This window comes from Salvelinus fontinalis, unplaced genomic scaffold (genome assembly GCF_029448725.1).
Source record: "Salvelinus fontinalis isolate EN_2023a unplaced genomic scaffold, ASM2944872v1 scaffold_0315, whole genome shotgun sequence".
Taxonomy (NCBI): Eukaryota; Metazoa; Chordata; class Actinopteri; order Salmoniformes; family Salmonidae; genus Salvelinus; species Salvelinus fontinalis.
The window spans coordinates 95,946-121,111 of record NW_026600524.1 but is presented as its reverse complement, the minus strand read 5'-3'; the positions used below and the strand labels follow the sequence as shown (position 1 = coordinate 121,111).

Sequence of the window (25,166 nt, the reverse complement as noted above, 5' to 3'; positions counted from 1 at the left end):
ACATCCACCCAGGTCTCTGTCACCAACACTACAGCTGTACCTGTAGTTAGTATTACATCCACCCAGGTCTCTGTCACCAACACTACAGCTGTACCTGTAGTTAGTACTACATCCACCCAGGTCTCTGTCATCAACACTACAGCTGTACCTGTAGTTAGTACTACATCCACCCAGGTCTCTGTCACCAACACTACAGCTGTACCTGTAGTTAGTACTACATCCACCCAGGTCTCTGTCCCCAACACTACAGCTGTACCTGTAGTTAGTACTACATCCACCAGAGGGCCACCTTTGACTCTGTCCCTGTATGTAAGGATCTGTGTGATGCTTTCTCTCCTCCTGTGGAATAGAGTAGAGCTGTAGAGTTGTATAATAGTTCATGTAGGTAGATGTCATGTGGAACAGTGGAATCAGTGCAGAGAGAGTTGTGTCATTAGATGTAACCGGTATGTATGTGTTATGTTGTACTGAAAGACATGGTGGAATTATGAACTTTTTTGTCATAAAACATGTGAAGGGTTTTTATTCTTTTTATTCTCTTAAATCTGTCAAACTGAAACTATGGAGATGTTGTCAGAACTTCTGCTTTTTCATTCTGAGTAACTCTTCACATTCAGCATAGATAGAACAAAGAGCCTATATGGTACAGATCTAGAATCAGGTTTCCCTCCCAAAATCCTAACTTTAACCATTTGTGGTGGAAATTCAAAACGGACATAAGATCAGTGTCTTGTGGCAACTTCCCCCCTGCCCCGCCGGTCACAGAGTGCAAGACATAAGTTTCTCTCCATTTGAAGGCTGGGGGTGCTGTACATTTAGTCAGGATATATGTAGGTTATATGTGAATGTATCCAAAATTGGGACCCTGTGACCCACACATACATCATATAGCATGATATAGAGTCATATCATGTAGTATATTATCACCTCAGTTGAATCACATGTTTAAAACTGATGAACACTGGGAAACAAACATGTTCAGATTAGGAACTAAGGCTGGTTCAAGTCACGTGGTGACCAGTTTCCACTTCACTGTGGTTGAACGTTTAAAAAATAGTGTCACTACAGTATATCACACAGACGCAGGACAGTGCAGGGAGAAGACACAGCTACAGACGTATATTAGAGTTGAGGTTAGAAGTAGAAGTTACTGTATTTGTGTTAAGATGTCAGAGGGAGTTTATGGAAATTCAGATGGATTTGAAGACGATGAGCCTGATGCAATGAAGAACACAGACATTGATGGCCAATTATATGGCAACGTAGGAGCCTTCAATCCCAGTACAAGAGATGGAGTTGTTGCTTCAGGTAAGATTACACACACACACACACACACACACACACACACACACACACACACAACACACACACACACACACACACACACACACACACACACACACACACACACACACACACACACACACACACACACACACACACACACACACACACAAATTACACACATTGAACAGGTGATATTAATATATATTGTATTGTTATAGCTTTATTTGTCCCAATCCTGGATGATACAGTAAAACACATTACCAAAGATTACTTTACTTACTTTAACAATTTGTGATTTAGTGCATTTTCAGTGGTGGAAGAGACCCTTTGGAATTGCTGCAGTGTGTCTGGGGCTGCTGTGTGTTCTCTTATTGGCTGGGATCATAGGCCTGTCTGTCTACTGTAAGTTTAGTATGTTGTCACTGAGACTTAAGTAGCCTACTTAATCAACAATGGTGAGGAAATTACATTTTTAATTAACTCTTCCTTTTTACAGATGGAGTCATTGGTCATCACTACTCAACAGAGAGAGAACAGCTACAGGACAGCAACAGCCTTCTGACTAAAGAGAGAGACCAGCTACAGGACAGCAACAGCCTTCTGACTAAAGAGAGAGAACAGCTACAGGACAGCAACAGCCTTCTGACTGAAGAGAGAGACCAGCTACAGACCAGGGTTAGGTTCTATGGTGAGTGGAGTTGATTCATTTCATTTAGTACATAGAAGAGATGTAGTATATTTGTAGACTTTTGAATGCCTGCTGTTCTGATGTGTTCATCTCAGAGAAACCCTGTCTAGCTGGATGGTGGAAGTTTGGCACCAGCTGTTATTATCTCTCCTCCACAATGAACACATCTGGGGCCGGTCAGAGGGAGTGCAGAACACTGGGAGGAGAGTTGGTTATTATAAACAGCAGAGAAGAACAGGTAATAGATAATACATTAGTAATACTACAATACTACAGTTTCTTTATTATCATCTACTTCTCTGATTAGTATTCAACATGTATAACCAACTGCATTGCAAATGTTCAAATCACTGTCAATTTTTTAAATATATTTCCTCTCAGAAACGAAAGTTTGCATGAAATTATATAAACTCAGCAGAAAAAGAAAAGTCCTCTCACAGTCCTCTCACTGTGTTTATTTTCAGCAAACTTATCATGTGTAAATACATATTTCTATGACCATAACAACATTCAACAACTGAGACATAAACTGAACAAGTTCCACAGACATGTGACTAACAGAAATGGAGTAATGTGTCCCTGAACAAAGGGGGGGTCAAAATCAAAAGTAACAGTCAGTATCTGGTGTGGCCACCAGCTGCATTAACTTCTTATGGCTGCAGGGGCAGTATTGAGTAGCTTGGATGAAAGGTGCCCAGAGGTGCCCATATTAAACGGCCTGCTCCTCAGTCCCAGTTGCTAATATATGCATATTATTATTCATATTGGATAGAAAACACTTTGAAGTTTCTAAAACTGTTTGAATGATGTCTGTGAGTATAAAATAATTAATATGGCAGGCAAAAACCTGAGAAAAAATCCAAACAGGAAGTGGGAATTATGAGGCTGGTTGATTTTCAACCAAGATCCTATTGAAATCACAGCGAGATATGGATGAGTTTGCACTTCCTACGGCTTCCACTACATGTCAACAGTCTGTGGAACTTTGTATGATGCCTCTACTGTGAAGGGGGGCCGAATGAGATGGGAATAAGTCAGGTCTGCCATGACCTGACCATGCTCTAACCATGCGCGTTCACATGAGAGGGAGCTCTGTTCCATCGCTCATCTGAAGTCAATGTAATTCTCCAGTTGGAACGTTATTCAAGATTTATGTTAAAAACCTTCTAAAGATTGATTCAATACATCATTTGACATGTTTCTACTGACTGTTACGGAACTTTTGGACATTTCGTCAGCTTTTAGTGAACGCGCTTAGTGACTTTGGATTTGTTTACCAAACGCGCTAACAAAAGTAGCTATTTGGACATAAATGATGGACATTACCGAACAAAACAAACATTTCTTGTGGAAGTGGGAGTCCTGGGAGTGCATTCCAGCGAATATCAGCAAAGGTAAGTGAAGATTTATAATGCTTTTTATGAGTTTTGTTGACTGCACAATTTGGCGGGTAACTGTATGGCTTGCTTTTGTGGCTGAACGCTGTTTTCAGATTATTGAATATTTTGTTTTGCCGTAAAGCTTTTGGAAATCTTTAATTCTATGTAAAACATGTATCTTTCATCAAAGTTTATGATGAGTATTTATGTTATTTGACGTGGCTCTCTGCAATTTCTCCGGATATTTTGGAGGCATTTCTGAACATGGCGCCAATGTAAACTAAGGTTTTTGTATATAAATATTAACTCTATCGAACAACACATACAGTGGGGAGAACAAGTATTTGATACACTGCCGATTTTGCAGGTTTTCCTACTTACAAAGCATGTAGAGGTCTGTCATTTTTATCATAGGTACACTTCAACTGTGAGAGACGGAATCTAAAACAAAAATCCAGAAAATCACATTGTATGATTTTTAAGTAATTAATTTGCATTTTATTGCATGACATAAGTATTTGATCACCTACCAACCAGTAAGAATTCCGGCTCTCACAGACCTGTTAGTTTTTCTTTAAGAAGCCCTCCTGTTCTCCACTCATTACCTGTATTAACTGCACCTGTTTGAACTCATTACCTGTATAAAAGACACCTGTCCACACACTCAATCAAACAGACTCCAACCTCTCCACAATGGCCAAGACCAGAGAGCTGTGTAAGGACATCAGGGATAAATTGTACACCTGTACAAGGCTGGGATGGGCTACAGGACAATAGCCAAGCAGCTTGGTGAGAAGGCAACAACAGTTGGCACAATTATTAGAAAATGGAAGAAGTTCAAGATGACGGTCAATCACCCTCAGTCTGGGGCTCCATGCAAGATCTCACCTCGTGGGGCATCAATGATCATGAGGAATGTGAGGGATCAGCCCAGAACTACACGGCAGGACCTGGTCAATGACCTGAAGAGAGCTGGGACCACAGTCTCAAAGAAAACCATTAGTAACACACTACGCCGTCATGGATTAAAATCCTGCAGCGCACGCAAGGTCCCCCTGCTCAAGCCAGCGCATGTCCAGGCCCGTCTGAAGTTTGCCAATGACCATCTGGATGATCCAGAGGAGGAATGGGAGAAGGTCATGTGGTCTGATGAGACAAAAATAGAGCTTTTTGCTCTAAACTCCACTCGCCGTGTTTGGAGGAATAGAAGGATGAGTACAACCCCAAGAACACCATCCCAACCGTGAAGCATGGAGGTGGAAACATCATTCTTTGGGGATGCTTTTCTGCAAAGGGGACAGGACAACTGCACCGTATTGAGGGGAGGATGGATGGGGCCATGTATCGCGAGATCTTGACCAACAACCTCCTTCCCTCAGTAAGAGCATTGAAGATGGGTCGTGGCTCGGTCTTCCAGCATGACAACGACCCGAAACACACAGCCAGGGCAACTAAGGAGTGGCTCCGTAAGAAGCATCTCAAGGTCCTGGAGTGGCCTAGCCAGTCTCCAGACCTGAACCCAATAGAAAATCTTTGGAGGGAGCCGAAAGTCCGTATTGCCCAGCGACAGCCCCGAAACCTGAAGGATCTGGAGAAGGTCTGTATGGAGGAGTGGGCCAAAATCCCTGCTGCAGTGTGTGCAAACCTGGTCAAGAACTACAGGAAACGTATGATCTCTGTAATTGCAAACAAAGGTTTCTGTACCAAATATTCAGTTCTGCTTTTCTGATGTATCAAATACTTATGTCATGCAATAAAATGCAAATTAATTACTTAAAAATCATACAATGTGATTTTCTGGATTTTTTTAGATTCCTTCTCTCACAGTTGAAGTGTACCTATGATAAAAATTACAGACCTCTACATGCTTTGTAAGTAGGAAAACCTGCAAAATTGTCAGTGTATCAAATACTTGTTCTCCCCACTGTATATGTATTGTGTAACATGAAGTCCTATGAGTGTCATCTGATGAAGATCATCAAAGGTTAGTGATTCATTTTATCTCTATTTCTGCTTTTTGTGACTCCTATCTTTGGCTGGGAAAATTACTGTGTTTGTCTGTGATTTTGCAGTGACCTAACATAATCGTTTGTGGTGCTGTCGCTGAAAAGCCTATTTGAAATCGGACACTTTCGTGGGATTAACAACAAGATTACCTTTAAAATGGTATGAGATACATGTATGTTTGAGGAATTTTAATTATGAGATTTATGTTGTTTGAATTTGGCGCCCTGCACTTTCACTGGCTGTTGTCATATCGATCCCGTTACCAGGATTTCAGCCATAAGAAGTTAAGTACTGCAGCGCATCTCCTCCTCATGGACTGCACCAGATTTGCCAGTTTTTGCTGTGAAATGTTACCCTACCCTTCCACCAAGGCACCTGCAAGTTCCCTGACATTTTTTGGGGGAATGGCCCTAGCCCTCACCCTCCGATCCAACAGGTCCCAGACGTGCTCAATGGGTTAGAGATCCGGGCTCTTTGGCAGAACACAGACATTCCTGTCTTGAGGGAAATTACGCACAAAACGAGCCGTATATGTCACGTCCTGACCTTAGAGAGCCTTTTTATTTCTCTATTTGGTTAGGTCAGGGTGTGATTTGAGGTTGGCATTCTAGTTTCTATATTTCTTTGTTGGCCGGATATGGTCCCCAATCAGAGGCAGCTGACTATCGTTGTCTCTGATTGGGGATCATACTTAGGCAGCCCTTTTTCCCACCTTCAGTTGTGGGATCTTGTTCTCTGTTTAGGTTCTTAGCCTTACATAACTGTTTTGGTGTCATCAATAAAGAGACGATGTACGCCTACCATGCTGCGCCTTGGTCCACTCCTTCTATAAACGAGAGCCGTAACAGAAGATCCCACCAACAACGGACCAAGCAGCGTGCCCCGGAATGGAGGACATCATGAACATGGGAGGTGGTAATGGCAGGGCATGAGAGCCTGCCGTGGAAACAGGCGGAAGGAGCGAGTGAGGAACGGCGGTGATACCAGGAGTCACGGCAAGGACGGAAGCAAGAGAGGCAGCCTGCCCAAAAAATTGTGGGGAGGGCACACGGGTTGGCGAGCGCAGCGAGCGGAACGAACGGAACTAAGGGGTGAATGAAAACCAACTCCCTGTAAACACAATGAGGAGTTGGTCACGGTTCAAGTGCCACGTTTTCCGGTTCTGTGCACCGTGCCTTCAGTGCGCATCCACAGCCCGGTGCGCTCTGTGCAAGATCCCCGCAGTTGCCGTGCTAGAATGGGCATTCAGCCAGGACGGATTGTGCCGGCTCAGCGCTCCTGGTCTCCGGTGCGTCTCTTCAGCCCAGGATATCCTGCGCAAGCTCTACGCACGGTATCCCCAGTTCACCAGCACAACCCAGTGCGGCCTGTGCCAGCTCGCCGCACTTGCCGTGCTACAGGGGTATTCAGCCAGGACGCGTTGTGCCTGCTCTACGCTCCAGACCTCCAGTGCGCCTCCACGGCCTAGTATATCATACACCGGCTATACGCACTATGCCTCCAGCGCGCCTTCTTAGCCCAGTGCGTCCTGTGCCAGCTCTCCACACTCACCGAGCTAAAGTGGGTATCCAGCCAGGACGCGTTGTGGCAGCTCCACGTACCAGGCTGCCAGTACGTCTCCTCAGTCCGGTGAGACCTGTTCCGGCTCCACGTACGAAGCCTCCAGTGATGATCCATGGCCCGAAGCCTCCATTGATGATCCATGGCACGAAGCCTCCAGTGATGATCCATGGCCCGGAACCTGTAGTAATGATCCACGGAACGAAGCCTCCAGTGATAATCCATGCCCGGAGCCTCCAGCGATGGTCCCCCGCCCGGAGCCTGCAGCGACGGTCCGCAGTCCGGAGTCTCCATCGATGGTCAGCAGTCCGGAGCCTCCAGCAATGATCTGCAGTCCAGTGTTTCCAGCGAGGAGCTGCAGTCCAGAGCCTCCAGCGGGGGTTCCCAGTCCAGAGCCTCCAGCGACGATCTGCAGTCCGGAGCCTCCAGCGACGATCTGCAATCCAGAGTTTCCAGCGACAAGCTGCAGTCCAGAGCCTCCAGCGGGGGTTCCCAGTCCAGAGCCTCCGGCGACGATCTGCAGTCCGGAGCCTCGAGCGGCGTTTCCCAGTCCAGAGCCTCCGGCGACGATCTGCAGTCCGGAGCCTCGAGCGGCGTTTCCCAGTCCAGAGCCTCCGGCAACGATCTGCAGTCCGGAGCCTTGAGCGGTGGTTCCCAGTCCAGAGCCTCCGGCGATGATCCACGGTCCGGTTCCTCTGGCAACGATCCATGGTCCGGAGTCTCCGGTGACGATCCCACGGTCCGGTCCCACAGAAGCGGTGGGATCAGCTTACGGAGCGGGGGCTACATCTCGAACCGAAGCCACCACCGAGGATAGATGCCCACCCAGACCCTCCCCTATTGAGTCAAGTTTTGCGGCCGGAGTCCGCACCTTCTTGGGGAGGGGGGTACTGTCACGCCCTGACCATAGAGAGCCTTTTTATTTCTCTATTTGGTTAGGTTGGGGTGGGCATTCTAGTTTATATATGTCTTTGTTGGCCGGGTATGGTTCCCAATAAGAGGCAGCTGACTATCGTTGTCACTGATTGGGGATCATACTTAGGCAGCCCTTTTTCCCACCTTCAGTTGTGGGATCTTGTTTTCTGTATAGTTTCTTAGCATTACAGAACTGTGCGCTTTCGTTATTTTGTCTTTGTTGTTTTGTTTTGGTGTCATCAATAAAAAGACGATGTACGGCTACCACGCTGCGCCTTGGTCCACTCCTTCTACAAACGAGAGCCGTAACAGTATGGCTGGTGGCATTGTCATGCTGGAGGGTCATGTCAGGATGAGCCTGCAGGAAGGGTACCACATGAGGGAGGAGGATGTCTTCCCTGTAACGCACAGCGTTGAGATTTCCTGCAATGACAACATGCTCAGTCCGATGATGCTGTGACACACCGCCCCAGACCCTCCAACTTCAAATCGATCCCACTCCAGAGTACAGGCCTCAGTGTATGTTCATTCCTTCGACGATAAACGCAAATCCGATCATCAACCCTGGTTAGAAAAAAATGTGACTCGTCAGTGAAGAGCACTTTTTGCCAGTCCTGTCTGGTCCAGCGACGGTGGCGACGTAAATGCCGATGATGTCTGGAGAGGATCTGCCTTACAACAGGCCTACAAGCCCTCAGTCCAGCCTCTCTCAGCCTATTGCGGACAGTGTGAGCACTGATGGAGGGATTGTGCGTTCCTGGTGTAACTCGGGCATTTATTGTTGCCATCCTGTACCTGTCCTGCAGGTGTGATGTTCCGATGTACCGATCCTGTGCAGGTGTTGTTACACGTGGTCTGCCACTGCGAGGACGATCAGCTGCCTGTCCTATGCGTTGAAGAAATATATAAATTATATTTTATACATAATTTAGAAGATTTTTTTTTTAATAAATAATTGTATATGAAAACAAACAATTAAATATTGACCTCCATCCCTATATTGTCATAGAAATCTCAATGAAACCTGCAGTGGAACCAGTGCTGTCAGTCACAGCACACCCATGGCACATCGGACTAACGCTCCTGTGGGGAGCTTGCAAGCAGATAACGCTCTCAGCAGCGAGCACTGCAGGGGGTGTCTTGTTTTCTAAAAAATTATAATTAAATTGATTAACATGGTTTGCAAATGTAGAAGTACTGCAGCAGTACTAGTAATTGACACAACTGAGAGAGAAAAACAACCAGATGATGAAGTACCTGAGGGTAGAGCCATGGGTGGAGTGACAGAGGTGGCTGCTGGAGCTGTTCTCTTCCTTTTCTGTGCTGCAGAGAGAAACAGTCGTGTCAGACAGAGCATGTTTCATGAAAACAATTTTCTACTTTTTACATCAATACCTCTGGAGGAAGCTGCAGAGGTTTCGGAGGAGGTGGACATGCCTTGAGAGCTGGTGCTATGGACTGTAGATTTAAAACATTGCAGTTTAAAAAAAACATTAACAGTCTTTTTTTCATAATTGAGCATGTGTTCATGGAGGTGGCTGTATTCAAATTGCAGGGGGCAGGGACACCAGACAAGGCTGCTGTGGTGGTGTGACTAGAGGAGATGGAAGAAGTAATTGGTCCAGAGGAGGCCGCTTCAGTGGTGACAGACAGGGGGGTGGTGTGCATCGTGGTGGTGGATGAAACCGCTGACAATGGCTTGGAGGAGCTAGTGTTTGTGGTGGTGGGGTTGAAGGACCGACAGTGGTGTGGCTGAGAGAACAGGCACGTGGTCTACTTCGGCAGCAAGAGGCTCCGGCGGCTCCTACAGGTGTTGCACACTGGGAGGCACTGGCGGTGGTGACGCAGCTGTCAGGAGGGATTCCTGTGAGGCGTCCAGCAGAGGCGATGGTATCAATGGTCTCATGCATAGCAGCCCTCTCCTGTGCCCTCTGTGTTCTGAGGGCTGCCTGATGCTCTTTCTCCTCTGCCTCGGCCCTCTCCTTCCCACCCGTCTCCTGCCAATGGCACGTGTGTTCCTCCCCGGTGAGGTATGCGGCAACAACTGGGAGTCTTCTGTATCGGTATAGCCGATACTTCAGGACAGTTAGGATATGCCCCAGGTCCTTCGCTATCAGCCCCTCTATTAGGGGGTGCTCTTCTAGGGCTGGGCCTGGAGCAGGGACTGGGGGTCCTCCTGTGGTCGCTGGGGAGGAGGTGCTGGTGGACGACACAGTGCTGCTATTCAAGGAGAGGCGGTGGTGGGACCAGGTAGGGACCAAGACGGCATTAGACGGGACCTTTCAATGGCTGAAGGATCAAAAAGGAAGAAGCCACATTTCTTAAACCCTTCCACATAGCGCATGTCCTTGCAGCGCTGGGACGGGTAGCGGAAAACTCTGGCAAATTCTGATTTGTTTACCATGTAGGAGTGGTCAACATGGCTGAGGTCTCCAGCTACCTTGGAGAACTCAGCCTTTAAAGAGCCAGACTATGCCACGTCCAGAGGCTACAGGGCATAGGTGCAGTGTGGTGGAAGACAAAGAAGTCTTCCCTTAGTGCTGATGCCATCACCTCCGGGTCCACGTGGATCTTGTGCCCATCGAAGAGAAGAAGGAGAGGGCGCTCTTTCACTGTATGCGTGTTGAAGTACTCAGACCACTTCTTTTAACAGGTCCCCGTCAATGTAGCCACTCTTTTACCGTCCAAAATACTGCCTCTATGTAGTTGTTGTAAGATGAAACACAGCCTACAGTGATAGGTGTCAAAAAGTGCATGGTTCAGAGTAGAAATGACCCCGTCAGACGACAATTTACCGTATCAAAAACAATTTTGATACGGTAAAGCTTGACAATGTTCAGCTGTTTTTGTGAAATGTATTATCTTACACTTAAACTCATTTATTTTTTTGGTTACTAAGCAGTTTTATCAACATTTAGTGACCAATCTAGCAATATTAGCAATGCCGTTAGCTATATTTCAGAGATAAAAAGTTTACAACATACAGTCTCCCTCAAAATGTGTATATATATATATATATACTGTATATAGTTTTTTTTTGAAAACTCTCATAACCTAACTGAACTTGATTAAATTGTAATGAAAATCAGTGGTCAGCTAGCTAGAAGGGTTTATTTAGTCGCAAAACTTACCGTTATCTTCTTCAAGTCCATTTAAGTTTTCAGCTCGAGGTGTCTGATATTGGTGGGAAATTGGGGGGAAATTAGCTACAGTACAGTAGTACTACTACTACTGCTATTATGCCATTACTATTATACTACTACTATCATGATATTTTGGGAATGTGTACTTTTACTTTCTACTTACTTTTCCAGCAGTGGTGGAAGAAGTACCCAATTGTCAAAGTAAAGATACCTTAATAGAAAAGGACTAAAATAAAAGTGAAAGTCACCCAGTAAAATACTACTTGAGTAACAGTCTAAAAGTATTTGATTTTAAATATACTTAAGTATCAAAAGTAAAAGTCTAAATGATTTCAAATTCCTTATAAAGCAAACCGAACTGCATAATTGTCTTGATTTTTAATTTACGGATAACCATGGGCATGCTCCAACACCCAGACATAATTTACAAACAAAGCATGTGTTTAATGAGTCTGCCAAATCACAGGCATTAGGGATGACCAGGGATGCCCCCTTGATAAGTGTGTGAATCAGACCAATTTCTTGTCCTGCTAAGCATTCAAAATGTAACGAGTACTTTTTGGTGTCAGGGAAAATGTATGGAGTAAAAAGTATATAATTATCTTCAGGAATATCGTGAAGTAAAAGTACTATTATACTACTACTGTTATACCACTACTATTATAATAATACTATTATACTACCACTATTATACTACAACTACTACTACCATCATACTACTACTAGTATGTATGTCTTTGCCGTGGAGATCAAATAATGGCCATTGTTTTTCTTCCAAATTTATATTATAGATATTCATTCATGAATTTAAGAAGAATGTCTGGATTGGTGCTTTAAAAGAAGACGGAATCTGGCAGTGGGTTGACAGCACACCATTTAAACCTACGTGAGTGATTGACAGTTCTGAATTTCTTTTACTATCTGTTTCTCTGTTGTTGCAATGATAATTTTTACAGTCTGATAACCTCATCTCCAGCCAGCTCTCTCTCTCTCTCTCTCTATGTCTCTCTGTCTCTCTCTCTCTGTCTCTCTCTCTGTCTCTGTCTCTCTCTCTCTCTCAAATGGTAGCAGTAAAGCCTGGTGACGAGGTTAACGGACTGATTCTCTATGATGTTTTAGACGATTTTCAACTCTGATTCACTGTGTGGTTTACAGGTATTGGATGGAAGGGGAACCTAATAACCTCAATGACAAGGCAGCTTGTGTTGAGATCTCACAGACAGCAACAGACCCATTGAAGAGCTGGAAGGATGGACCATGTGTTGAACAACACTGGGTCTGTGAGAAACCAATCACACCATAATTATTGGTTATCCGTGTGATAGGCTTAAGATGCTTTTGACTCTCTCTCTCTCTCTCTCTCTCTCTCTCTCTCTCTCTCTCTCTCTCTCTCTCTCTCTCTCTCTCTCTCTCTCTCTTGTTGTTAACTGGTAAATGATGATGTCTAGTAGTTATCATGTTGATGATCATGATGAATGGTTAAGTGATGATGGCTAGTAGTTATCATGTTGTCATGACGTTGGGTTGGGGGTAGGTTTACGACAGTCATAAATACCTCTTTCCCCCTTTTTCTCTCTCCCCACTATAACTGATGTGACATAAGGAAACCCATGGGTTAACATAGAGATTCTGGGTAACATCAGAAGTTGGGGGAAATTAACTATATTCTGGTAATCCAACCAACTGTACATATGCGGTGGTACTTAAGGTATATTATGTCAGTTCGGTTGCCCTCTGACACATTCTCATCAATGATAGAATGACATAAACGCTACTGTGAAAAGTCTAAACGTCAGAGGTATCGGATTCACATGGAATTGTTGTTTAATTCAAATGTTTGAATATGACATTGTTTGTGAAGAGGTGAAATGTAATTTTACCTTCCAAATGAGAGATCTGTGTTTTCATAAATTTGGCTTCTGCTCAACCAGGGGCCCGCCCCTGTGAAGAGACCTGGGTAATAGACTTTTCATTCACACCCCTCTACCTCCACTATATAAAGCCAGTGACAAAAATGTAACTTCCTGTTCCGGGTACATTTTGGATGACGATCCGATGTCAAGATGGTTCAGACAATAACTACAGAACTAGGCCAACATCAGCATGGACTTTGATTGTGAATGGTATGAACTTTGAACTCGTGTTCACTACAGAAGTGATATCTCCTAGCCGTTGAGTTGGCAACAGCTGCTACAAACGCAGGTTAGGAAGGACAGTCCGAGTATCCCGTCTACTACCCACAACGTTACTACAACGTCTCCCGTGACCAACAGAGACATTCTCCAAAGGACAGAGGACTCGGGTCGTCGATACGGCCTTCCATCTACCACCAACCTACTGAAGCGCAGCTCAGAGTAAATATGTATTGCATTTTCCTTGTCAAATGGGCGGTATTTAGAATGCATAAGAAACTATATTTACGAGAGCACAGCTTTTGCCCTGTTCCGAATCTCCCGCTCTTTCACTAAAATCCCGCCCCTTCCCTTTGTGTAACAAGCTGTCATATCTATTCCGCCCGCTAGGGATGTTTTCTGTATGACGTAATATGTGATCAAGTTATGATTTAATTGTATATGTGTGATTCTGTGTGATTAGTTAGGTATTTAGTAAATAAATAATTAAACCCAATTTTGTATTGCTGATTCAACTTGTTAGCTAGGATTCTTGCAGACAATCAAGGACTTACAACTTTCAGATGAGACTGAATAAAATGACGATTAATGTGACTGTTATTTAGTAAAATATTACAAATCTTTAAGAGTTTATTCGAAAGATAACAGCTCTATAAATATTCTTTCGTGGTGTCCCTCTCTAGTTAATTAATATTTACATGATTAGTTCAATCAGGTGATAATAATTACGGAGAAATTATTTTATAGAATAGCATGTCATAGCAATCAATCTGGCATAGTCAAAGACACGACAATGTTGATGGTCATACTGAATAGTTAAGTGATGATGACTAGTAGTTATCATGTTGATGGTCATACTGAATGGTTAAGTGATGAGGACTAGTAGTTATAATGTTGATGGTCATGATGAATGGTTAAGTGATGATGTCTAGTAGTTATCATATTGATGGTTATGATGAATGGTTAAGTGATGATGGCTAGTAGTTATCGCGTTGATGGTCATGCTGAATGGTTAAGTGATGATATTTAGTAGCTATCACGTTGATGGCCATGATGAATGGTTATGTGGTGATAATTAGTAGTTATCATGTTGATGGTCATGCTGAATGGTTAAGTGATGATTAGTAGTTATCATTTTGATGGTTATGCTGAAAGGTTGGCTAGTAAATGATGGCTAGTAAACTCAGAAAAAAAGAAACGTCCCCTTTTCCGAACCCTATCTTTCAAAGATACAATCCAAATAACTTCAGATCTTCATTGTAAACGGTTTAAACACTGTTTCCCATGCTTGTTCAATGAACCATTAATAATTAATGAAAATGCATCTGTGGAACGGTCGTTACGACACTAACAGCTTACAGATTGCAGGCAATTAAGGTCACAGTTATGAAAACTTAGGACACTAAAGAGGCCTTTCTACTGACTGAAAAACACCAAAAGAAATATGCCCATGGTCCCTGCTCATCTGTGTGAACGCGCCTTAGGCATGCTGCAAGGAGGCATGAGGACTGCAGATGTGGCCAGGGCAATAAATTGCAATGTCCGTACTGTGAGATGCTTAATAAGATAGCGCTACAGGGAGACAGAACAGACAGCTGATTGTCCTCACCGTGGCAGACCACGTGTAACAACAACTGCACAGGATCGGTACATCGGAACATCACACCTGCAGGACAGGTACAGGATGGCAACAATAACTGCCTGAGTTACACCAGAAACGCACAATCCTTCCATCAGTGCTCAGACTGTAATAGGCTGAGAGAGGCTGGACTGAGGGCTTGTAGGCCTGTTGTAAGGCAGGTCCTCACCAGACATCATCGGCAATAATGTCGCCTATGGGCACAAACCCACCGTCACTGGACCAGACAGGACTGGCAAAAAGTGCTCTTCACTGACGAGTCACTTTTTTTTCTCACCGGGGGTGATGATCGGATTTGCGTTTATCGTCGAAGGAATGAGCGTACACCGAGGCCTGTACTCTGGAGCAGGATCGATTTGGAGGTGGAGGGTCTGGGGTGGTATGTCACATCATCATCGGACTGAGCTTGTTGTCATTGCAGGCAATCTCAGCGCTGTGCGTTACAGGGAAGACATCCTCCTCCCTCATGTTGTACCCTTCCTGCAGGCTCATCCTGACATGACCCTACAGCATGACATAGCCAACAGCCATACTGCTCGTTCTGTGCGTGATTTCCTACAAGACAGGAATGTCAGTGTTCTGCCATGGCCAGCGAAGAGCCCGGATCCCAATCCCATTGAGCATGTCTGGGACCTGTTGGATCGGAGGGTGAGGGCTAGGGCCATTCCCACCAGAAATGTCTGGGAATTTGCAGGTGCCTTAGTGGAAGAGTGGGGTAACATCTCACAGCAAGAACTGGCAAATCTGGTGCAGTCCACGAGGAGGAGATGCACTGCAGTACTTAATGCAGCTGGTGGCCACACCAGATACTGACTGTTACTTTTGATTTTGACTCCCCCTTTGCACAGGGACACATTATTCCATGTCTGTGGAACTTGTTCAGTTTATGTCTCAGTTGTTGAATCTTATGTTCATACAAATATTTACACATTTTAAGTTTGCTGAAAATAATCGCAGTTGATGAGAGGACGTTTTTTTTTGTTGCTGAGTTTAGTTATCATGTGTATAGTCATGCTGAATGTTAAGTGATGATGTTTAGTAGTTATCATGTTGATGGTTGGATACAGTGCTGAATGGTTAAGTGATGATTTCTAGTAGTTATCATGTTGATGTTGGATACAGTGCTGAAATGTAAGTGATAATTCCACCTAGTGGTTAAAGTGAGATATCAACTCACCATAGAGGTAAAATAGTGGTATTACAGACTTGCCAATGACTCTTTCTCAATGAGTCCATTCTCCTCGCATCCTTCCTCCTCTGCTCCTCAAAACACATTGGATAATATGGTTCAAGAGGAGTGACCTTGGACTTTCTCCTCTAATAGTGTTGTGAAGGAGGAGAGGAGATAGGAGGAGAGGAGACAGGAGAGGAATCTAGGAAAGACTAATTGAGATTGAGCCTTAGTGTCAGAGAGAGACATAGAGAAAGAAGAAAATTGAGAGAATAAAAACTAAAAAACTAAAACATTGAATTGTTTTAGATTTAGAGGATATTATGTAGACATGCAATCAGTAAAATGCTTGAATTAATAGTTTTTATTAGTATGTAAATCGCTCTGGATGAGGGCTTCTGTTAAATGACAAAAATTTACATTTAATGTAATTTGCCATAGGCTTATGCTTGTTTTTTTATTTATATCTTGATAAAAAAAATTGAAAAACGTATCATGGTCTGAAAAACACCCCTCTAACTCTGCCACGTTTCACCAGAGATGTGGAAGTGTGATATCGGCGGAAGAGATGGATTGAGACGCAGCCCATGCAAAAAAACACAGATCTTTAGTTAAAACAAACTGATTTTGATGGGGATTTCTTAGTTATGTTAATTAGATTTCGGCGGGGCATGACCATTGTAGTCAAAGGGTTAAGTAATGAAGGAACAATGTCCTAGCAGGTCTAACAGCTTCCTGCTTAAATGTGATTGGATCATTAAAACAGTGTGACCTGCAGTTGGACACACACACACACACACACACACACACACACACACACACACACACACACACACACACACACACACACACACACACACACACACACACACACACACACACACACATACAAAGTCCCCTTTTAAACATATGAGAAAGATGCAAGAATAGATTTCCAACACACACTTCTGAATAACATTATAGATTTAAAAAAGGCCCCTATATGGCATAGGGCCATTGGTGATGTATAAATAAATAGGTTGCAGGCCACAGAGTGCAACCCATAACGTGACCTCAGTTTGAAGGCTGGGGTGTCAAAGCCTCAGTAATGCTATATGATCTATGTGCAAATTCACTGTGTCCAATATTTTATCTGATAAAATATATGATCACTTCAATTCTATCTTGAATCATACTGAATGTTTCAAACAGATGTGCACGGTGGAACACCAAATGTTTCCATTAAAACAGTGTGACTTGGACACACACAGAGGGCAGAACAGTACTGAGAGGGCACACACACATACACACACAAAATGATGCTAATGAATTGTGATAATGACTCACAGCCTTCACTAAACAAGGGACAACATGTAGGTGACCAATGAAAACACAATGCACCAGTGGACCTGTCTACTACATATCCACACACTCATCATGGTGTCTATCTGCTGTTGTGTCTCTTCCTGGAGGTTGCTGTCTGCTACATACCCACACACTCATCATGGTGTCTATCTGCTGTTGTGTCTCTTCCTGGAGGTTGCTGTCTGCTACATATCCACACACTCATCATGGTGTCTATCTGCTGTTGTGTCTCTTCCTGGAGGTTGCTGTCTGCTACATACCCACACACTCATCATGGTGTCTATCTGCTATGTGTCTCTTCCTGGAGGTTGCTGTCTGCTACATATCCACACACTCATCATGGTGTCTATCTGCTGTTGTGTCTCTTCCTGGAGGTTGCTGTCTGCTACATACCCACACACTCATCATGGTGTCTATCTGCTGTTGTGTCTCTTCCTGGAGGTTGATGTCTACTACATATCCACACACTTATCATGGTGTCTATCTGCTATGTGTCTCTTCCTGGAGGTTGCTGTCTGCTACATATCCACACACTCATCATGGTGTCTATCTGCTGTTGTGTCTCTTCCTGGAGGTTGCTGTCTGCTACATATCCACACACTCATCATGGTGTCTATCTGCTGTTGTGTCTCTTCCTGGAGGTTGCTGTCTGCTACATATCCACACACTCATCATGGTGTCTATCTGCTGTTGTGTCTCTTCCTGGAGGTTGCTGTCTACTACATATCCACACACTCATCATGGTGTCTATCTGCTGTTGTGTCTCCTCCTGGAGGTTGCTGTCTGCTACATATCCACACACTCATCATGGTGTCTATCTGCTGTTGTGTCTCTTCCTGGAGGTTGCTGTCTGCTACATACCCACACACTCATCATGGTGTCTATCTGCTGTTGTGTCTCTTCCTGGAGGTTGCTGTCTGCTACATACCCACACACTCATCATGGTGTCTATCTGCTGTTGTGTCTCTTCCTGGAGGTTGCTGTCTGCTACATATCCACACACTCATCATGGTGTATATCTGCTGTTGTGTCTCTTCCTGGAGGTTGCTGTCTGCTCAAACCACTGGTTAAGGTGTGAAGTCCTCCCTACATCTATAACACTGTATGTTCTCAGACACAACAGACTGTTAAACTAAAGCAGCTGTTTAACAGGATATAAAACATAATATACTGTCTGGTGTACTGTGTGTAGATACATAAAGTACCACAGTATATTTTAAGGTAGTAATTAGAATTAGTCTTCATATGTAGCAGTCTGAGGAGATTTATGCTAATTATGACAGTGCCAGAATAACAACCTATCCCTCAACGTAGCCAAGACTAAGGAGATGATTGTGGACTACAGGACAAGGAGGACTGAGCACGCCCCCATTCTCATCGACGGGGCTGTAGTGGAGCAGGTTGAGAGCTTCAAGTTCCTCGGTGTCCACATCAACAACAAACTAGAATGGTCCAAACACACCAAGACAGTCGTGAAGAGGGCACAACAAAACCTATTCCCCCCAAGGAAACTAAAAAGATTTGGCATGGGTCCTGAGGTCCTCAAAAGGTTCTACAGCTGCAACATCGAGAGCATCCTGACTGGTTGCATCACTGCCTGGTACGGCAATTGCTCGGCCTCTGACCGCAAGGCACTACAGAGGGTAGTGCGTATGGCCCAGTACATCACTGGGGTTAATCTGCCTGCCTTCCAGGACCTCTACACCAGGCGCTGTCAGAGGAAGGCCCTAAAAATTGTCAAAGTGCCCAGCCACCCCAGTCATAGACTGTTCTCTCTACTACCGCATGGCAAGCAGTACCGGAGTGTCAAGTCTTGGACAAAAAGGCTTCTCAACAGTTTTTACCCCCAATCCATAAGACTCCTGAACAGGTAACCAAATGGTTACCCGGACTATTTGCATTGTGTCCCCCCCAAACCCCTCTTTTTACGCTGCTGCTACTCTCTGTTTATCACATATGCATAGTCACTTTAACTATACATTCATGTACATACTACCTCAATTGGGCCGACCAATCAATGCCCCCACACATTGGCTAACGGGGCTATCTACATTGTGTCCCGCCATCCACCATCCTGACAACCCCTCTTTTACGCTACTGCTACTCTCTGTTCATCATATAGTCACTTTAACCATATCTACATGTACATACTACCTCAATCAGCCTGATTAACCGGTGTCTGTATGTAGCCTCGCTAGATTTATAGCCTCGCTACTGTATATAGCCTGTCTTTTTACTGTTGTTTTATTTCTTTACTTAGCTATTGTTCACCTAATACCTTTTTTGCACTATTGGTTAGAGCCTGTAAGTAAGCATTTCACTGTAAGGTCTACAACGGTTGTATTCGGCGCAAGTGACAAATAAACTTTGATTTGATTTGAGGAAGAGCTGTGGACAGGATACTGTGGACAGGACCATAGATAAACAACCTGAATCTCAGAACACTGGCAAATACACTGTAGTCATAGAGACACACACATGGAAGTGTAAACCAATAGTTATTATTCTTCCAATGCCACACAAACAATTTACCTCATGTTAATGTCATGAAGTTGGTTGATGCCCCATGCTCCAAGGCTTCAAAAGTAAACTGAGTAAAATAAACTGTAACAAACAGATTATTAACATTCAAAAGCAGAATACAATGTGTCTTCCATATGAAGGTACCTTACTTCACAAGGAATTCTTTTGAAATGACGTACTTATGGAAATGAATACATAAAATGCTAAATACTACAGCTCCTAAATGAAAGGTTGTTCCTTTAAGACTAGAAGTGAAATGTTCTGAAATGATGTCTTCTAACTGCAGAAACATACATTATTATGTTCATAAAGTCCTACGTAACTCGCAACTGTGTATTTCCAACCTGGTCTCAGAGCATTTTGTATTATACTGTACGTAAATCTGAGACACTCCATTTAGTATGACATGTTACCTTTCATATGGTATGTATCAATTTGTGGATAAGCATCATCCATTTTGTATAATATGTTACGAATTACAATGTGTGTGATATGTTACGAATTAGCAAAACGTACAATATGTTATGAATTTGCTAAACATATGATATGTTCTGAATTCTACTAACACTAGCTAGCTGGCTAACGTTAGCAAGGCTAGGGGTTAACTGTAACTGGTCACTATATTTCCTGTTAATGTGTGAAGCTGTATCTTTAACAACCACAAGTCCCCCTCAACAGGAAGAGAGATGGGGTGAGAAAACACCACTTTAAATACAACTATTCTTCCTCCATTTACAGATGATACAACAGAGATGCTTCATACTTTGGGATTATATGAGGCGAATTATATTTTACACTTAAATCAAATTTACACAGTCAATCATTGGTGACAATGGGAGACTAAGTGAAACTTTGAATTAAAGGGTTACTTCAGGATTTTGGCCCTTTATCTACTTCCCCATAGACAGATGAGCTTATGGATAACATTTTTATGACTGTGTCCAATATGAAGGAAGTTAGAGGTAGTTTTGTGAGCCAATGCTAACTACAGGTAGCCTGGTGACTGGAGGTGAATGGCAAGCTAGCAGATACCCAGGAAATCAGCTCCTATTGATTTTCATTTTGGAAATCTGTTCTCAAGTATAATAGAGAGACAACCACCAATGTAAGCAAGAATTGAAAATATGAAGTTATCTGACTGTTTTTAACCCTGTAGGTACTGACATTAACCATGAAATCTGACTGTTTTTAACCTGTAGGCACTGATATTAACCATGATATCTGACTGTTTTTAACCCTGTAGGTACTGGTATTAACCATGATATCTGACTGTTTTAACCCTGTAGGTACTGGTATTAACCATGATATCTGACTGTTATTAACCCTGTAGGTACTGGTATTAACCATGATATCTGACTGTTTTTAACCCTGTAGGTACTGGTATTAAGCATGATATCTGACTGTTTTTAACCCTGTAGGTACTGGTATTAACCATGAAATCTGACTGTTTTTAACCCTGTAGGTACTGGTATTAACCATGATATCTGACTGTTTTAAACCTGTAGGCACTGATATTAACCATGATATCTGACTGTTTTAACCCTGTAGGTGCTGGTATTGACCATGATATCTGACTGTTTTTAACCCAGTAGGTACTGGTATTAACCATGAAATCTGACTGTTGTTAACCCTGTAGGTACTGGTATTAACCATGATATCTGACTGTTTTAAACCTGTAGGCACTGATATTAACCATGATATCTGACTGTTTTAACCCTGTAGGTACTGGTATTAACCATGATATCTGATTGTTGTTAACCCTGTAGGTACTGGTATTAAGCATGATATCTGACTTTTGTTAACCCTGTAGGTACTGGGATTAACCATGATATCTGACTGTTGTTAACCCTGTAGGTACTGGTATTAACCATGATATCTGACTGTTTTTAACCCTGTAGGTACTGGTATTAACCATGCTATCTGACTGTTGTTAACCCTGTAGGTACTGGTATTAACCATGATATCTGACTGTTGTTAACCCTGTAGGTACTGGTATTAACCATGATATCTGACTGTTTTTAACCCTGTAGGTACTGGTATTAACCATGATATCTGACTGTTTTAACCCTGTAGGTACTGGCATTAACCATGATATCTGACTGTTTTTAACCCTGTAGGTACTAGTATTAACCATGATATCTGACTGTTGTTAACCCTGTAGGTACTGGTATTAACCATGATATCTGACTGTTTTAACCCTGTAGGTACTGGTATTAACCATGATATCTGACTGTTTTTAACCCTGTAGGTACTGGTATTAACCATGATATCTGACTGTTTTTAACCCTGTAGGTACTGGTATTAACCATGATATCTGACTGTTGTTAACCCTGTAGGTGCTGGTATTAACCATGATATCTTATTGTTTTTAACCCTGTAGGTACTGGTATTAGCCATGATATCTAACTGTTGTTAACCCTGTAGGTACTGGTATTAACCATGATATCTGACTGATATTAACCCTGTAGGTACTGGTATTAACCATGATATCTGACTGTTATTAACCCTGTAGATACTGGTATTAACCATGATATCTGACTGTTATTAACCCTGTAGATACTGGTATTAACCATGATATCTGACTGTTTTTAACCCTGTAGGTACTGGTATTAACCATGATATCTGACTGTTTTTAACCCTGTAGGTACTGGTATTAACCATGATATCTGACTGTTTTTAACCCTGTAGGTACTGGTATTAACCATGATATCTAACTGTTGTTAACCCTTTAGGTACTGGTATTAACCATGATATCTGACTGTTTTAACCCTGTAGGTACTGGTATTAACCATGATATCTGACTGTTTTTAACCCTGTAGGTACTGGTATTAATCATGATATCTGACTGTTTTAACCCTGTAGGTGCTGGTATTAACCATGATATCTAACTGTTGTTAACCCTTTAGGTACTGGTATTAACCATGATATCTGACTGTTTTTAACCCAAATCCAGATGGTGAGTCACATATATTTAATATAATATCTAACAGCCTCAAGATAATTCTGAAATTTCCGTAACTCCCCCTACCTTTCCCCTTTCTGCTGATTTGGACCCTCTGTTTACTCCCAAATATAAATCAACATGTTCAGTAGGTCCAGGACTACAAACATGGGTCATTATAATGTCCATATAATAGATGTGACACTACAAACTGCTCCAAGTGGATATTGAGGGTGGGTAGTCTTAACCAGTGAGGATAAGATGGCAACAGTAACCACCGTGTCTCTCCTCTACATTTACCTTTTAGTCATTTAGCAGATGCTCTTATCCAGAGAGACTTACACAACCAATTAGGGTGCCTTGCTCAAGAGCACATCAACAGATTTTTTATGTAGTCGGCTTGCGTTTTAAAGAAGCAGCAAACTTTCGGTTACTGGCCCAACGATCTTAACTTCTAGGCTACCTTCCGCCCTCTCTCTTAATGAACCTGATTGTTCAAGGAGGTTTTGAGTGACAGCTGGTTGAATGACTGAAAAGATCAACTTCACTTCCCTCTTTTTGGACCCATATCGGGGAACAACAATTAAATATGAGCATCTGATATTGTGCTTGTATGTAACTTGACAAAAAATATTGACTGTCAAAGATTATTAAGTAACATCCTTTGATACCCTTTGATATCTCTACTACACTCATTGATTGGTGATACAGTCAACTGCTATACAGTGTATGTAATGGTGGTTTGGTACGGTTGATAATGTTTTTACCAGGCCTAAATTGAAGCATGTAAATATCTGTAGGATTTATTTGAATTAGAAATTGTGTACGCACAAAGTCAAATGTACTAACTTCAAGTTGTATCTGATGATGTGTGAAACATAACTACTGGTCCATAGGAAGCAACAAACAGGAAATGAGTAAGACTTTTATTAATATCATACTACAAACAAATACAACAACAGGTTTGTGTCCATGCATGTGTACGTGTACGTGTGTGTGCGTGCTTGTGCGTGCATGTGTGTGTGAGGGTGTGTGTGTGTGGGTTTGAGACAGAGAGACTGTGTGTGTGTGAGACAGAGAGACAGAGACAGAGAGACAGAGAGACACAGAGACAGAGAGACAGAGAGACAGAGAGACAGAGAGAGAGACAGAGAGAGAGACAGAGAGACAGAGAGAGAGAATGAAGGAGGAAGTTGTGTGCACTGTAGGCTACTGTATGTGTTACAGTATGTTGTCATGGTGATGTTACAACGCTTTCTCACAAATCCAGTTGAGTTTCAGGTCACATGACATGTCATTCCATGCCTCTAGAGAACTCTTTTCATTACGTATCTCAACACAGTCCTCCTTACCATATTCTGGTTTGCCAGCACCATTATCAGCCTGATGTAGTGTAGACCGGTACCTACAGGGTTAACAACAGTCAGATATCATGGTTAATACTAGTACCTACAGGGTTAACAACAGTCAGATATCATTGTTAATACCAGTACCTACATGGTTAAAAACAGTCAGATATCATGGTTAATACCAGTACCTACAGGGTTAACAACAGTCAGATATCATGGTTAATACCAGTACCTACAGGGTTAAAAACAGTCAGATATCATGGTTAATACCAGCACCTACAGGGTTAATAACAGTTAGTTAACATTGTTAACATGTTGGTACTTTATAGCCCTATTCTAAAATGTATTAAATACAAAGTAATTACAAAATGTATTAAATAAAAAAACATAATGACGAAGCGAAAACAGGTTTTTAGAAATATATGTAAATGTATTGAAAATAAAAACAGAAATACTTTATTTACAAGTATTCAGACCCTTTGCTATGAGACCCGAATTTGAGCTCAGGTGAGTCCTGTTCACCGGACGTGCTACCAGTCCCAGACCTGCTGTTTTCAACTCTAGAGATACTAGAGATACTCTTAATGATGAAAAGCCAACTGACATTTATTCCTGAGGTGCTGACTTGCTGCACCCTCGACAACTACTGTGATTATTATTATTTGACCATGCTGGTCATTTATGAACATTTGAACATCTTGGCCATGTTCTGTTATAATCTCCACCTGGCACAGACAGAAGAGGACTGGCCAACCCTCATAGCCTGGTCCTCTCTAGGTTTCTTCCTAGGTTTTGGCCTTTCTAGGGAGTTTTTCCTAACCACCGTGCATCTACACCTGCATTGCTTGCTGTTTGGGGTTTTAGGCTGCATTTCTGTACAGCACTTTGAGATATGAGCTGATGTAAGAAGGGCTTTATAAATACATTTTATTTGATTTGATTTCTCTTGATCATCCTTGAGATGTTTTTTTTAAACTTGATTGGAGTCCACCTGTGGTAAACTCAATTGATTGGACATGATTTGGAAAGGCAAACCTCTGTCTATATAAGGTCCCATAGTTGTGCATGTCAGAGCAAAAACTAAGCCA

The 25,166-nt window shown here is 42.8% G+C and overlaps 1 pseudogene; it reads left to right on the top strand.

Moving 5' to 3' along the window:
• The first annotated feature begins 1,166 nt into the window (after positions 1 to 1,166).
• LOC129845480 (CD209 antigen-like protein C) lies at positions 1,167 to 12,282 on the top strand (annotated as a pseudogene).
• The last annotated feature ends 12,884 nt before the right edge of the window (positions 12,283 to 25,166 follow it).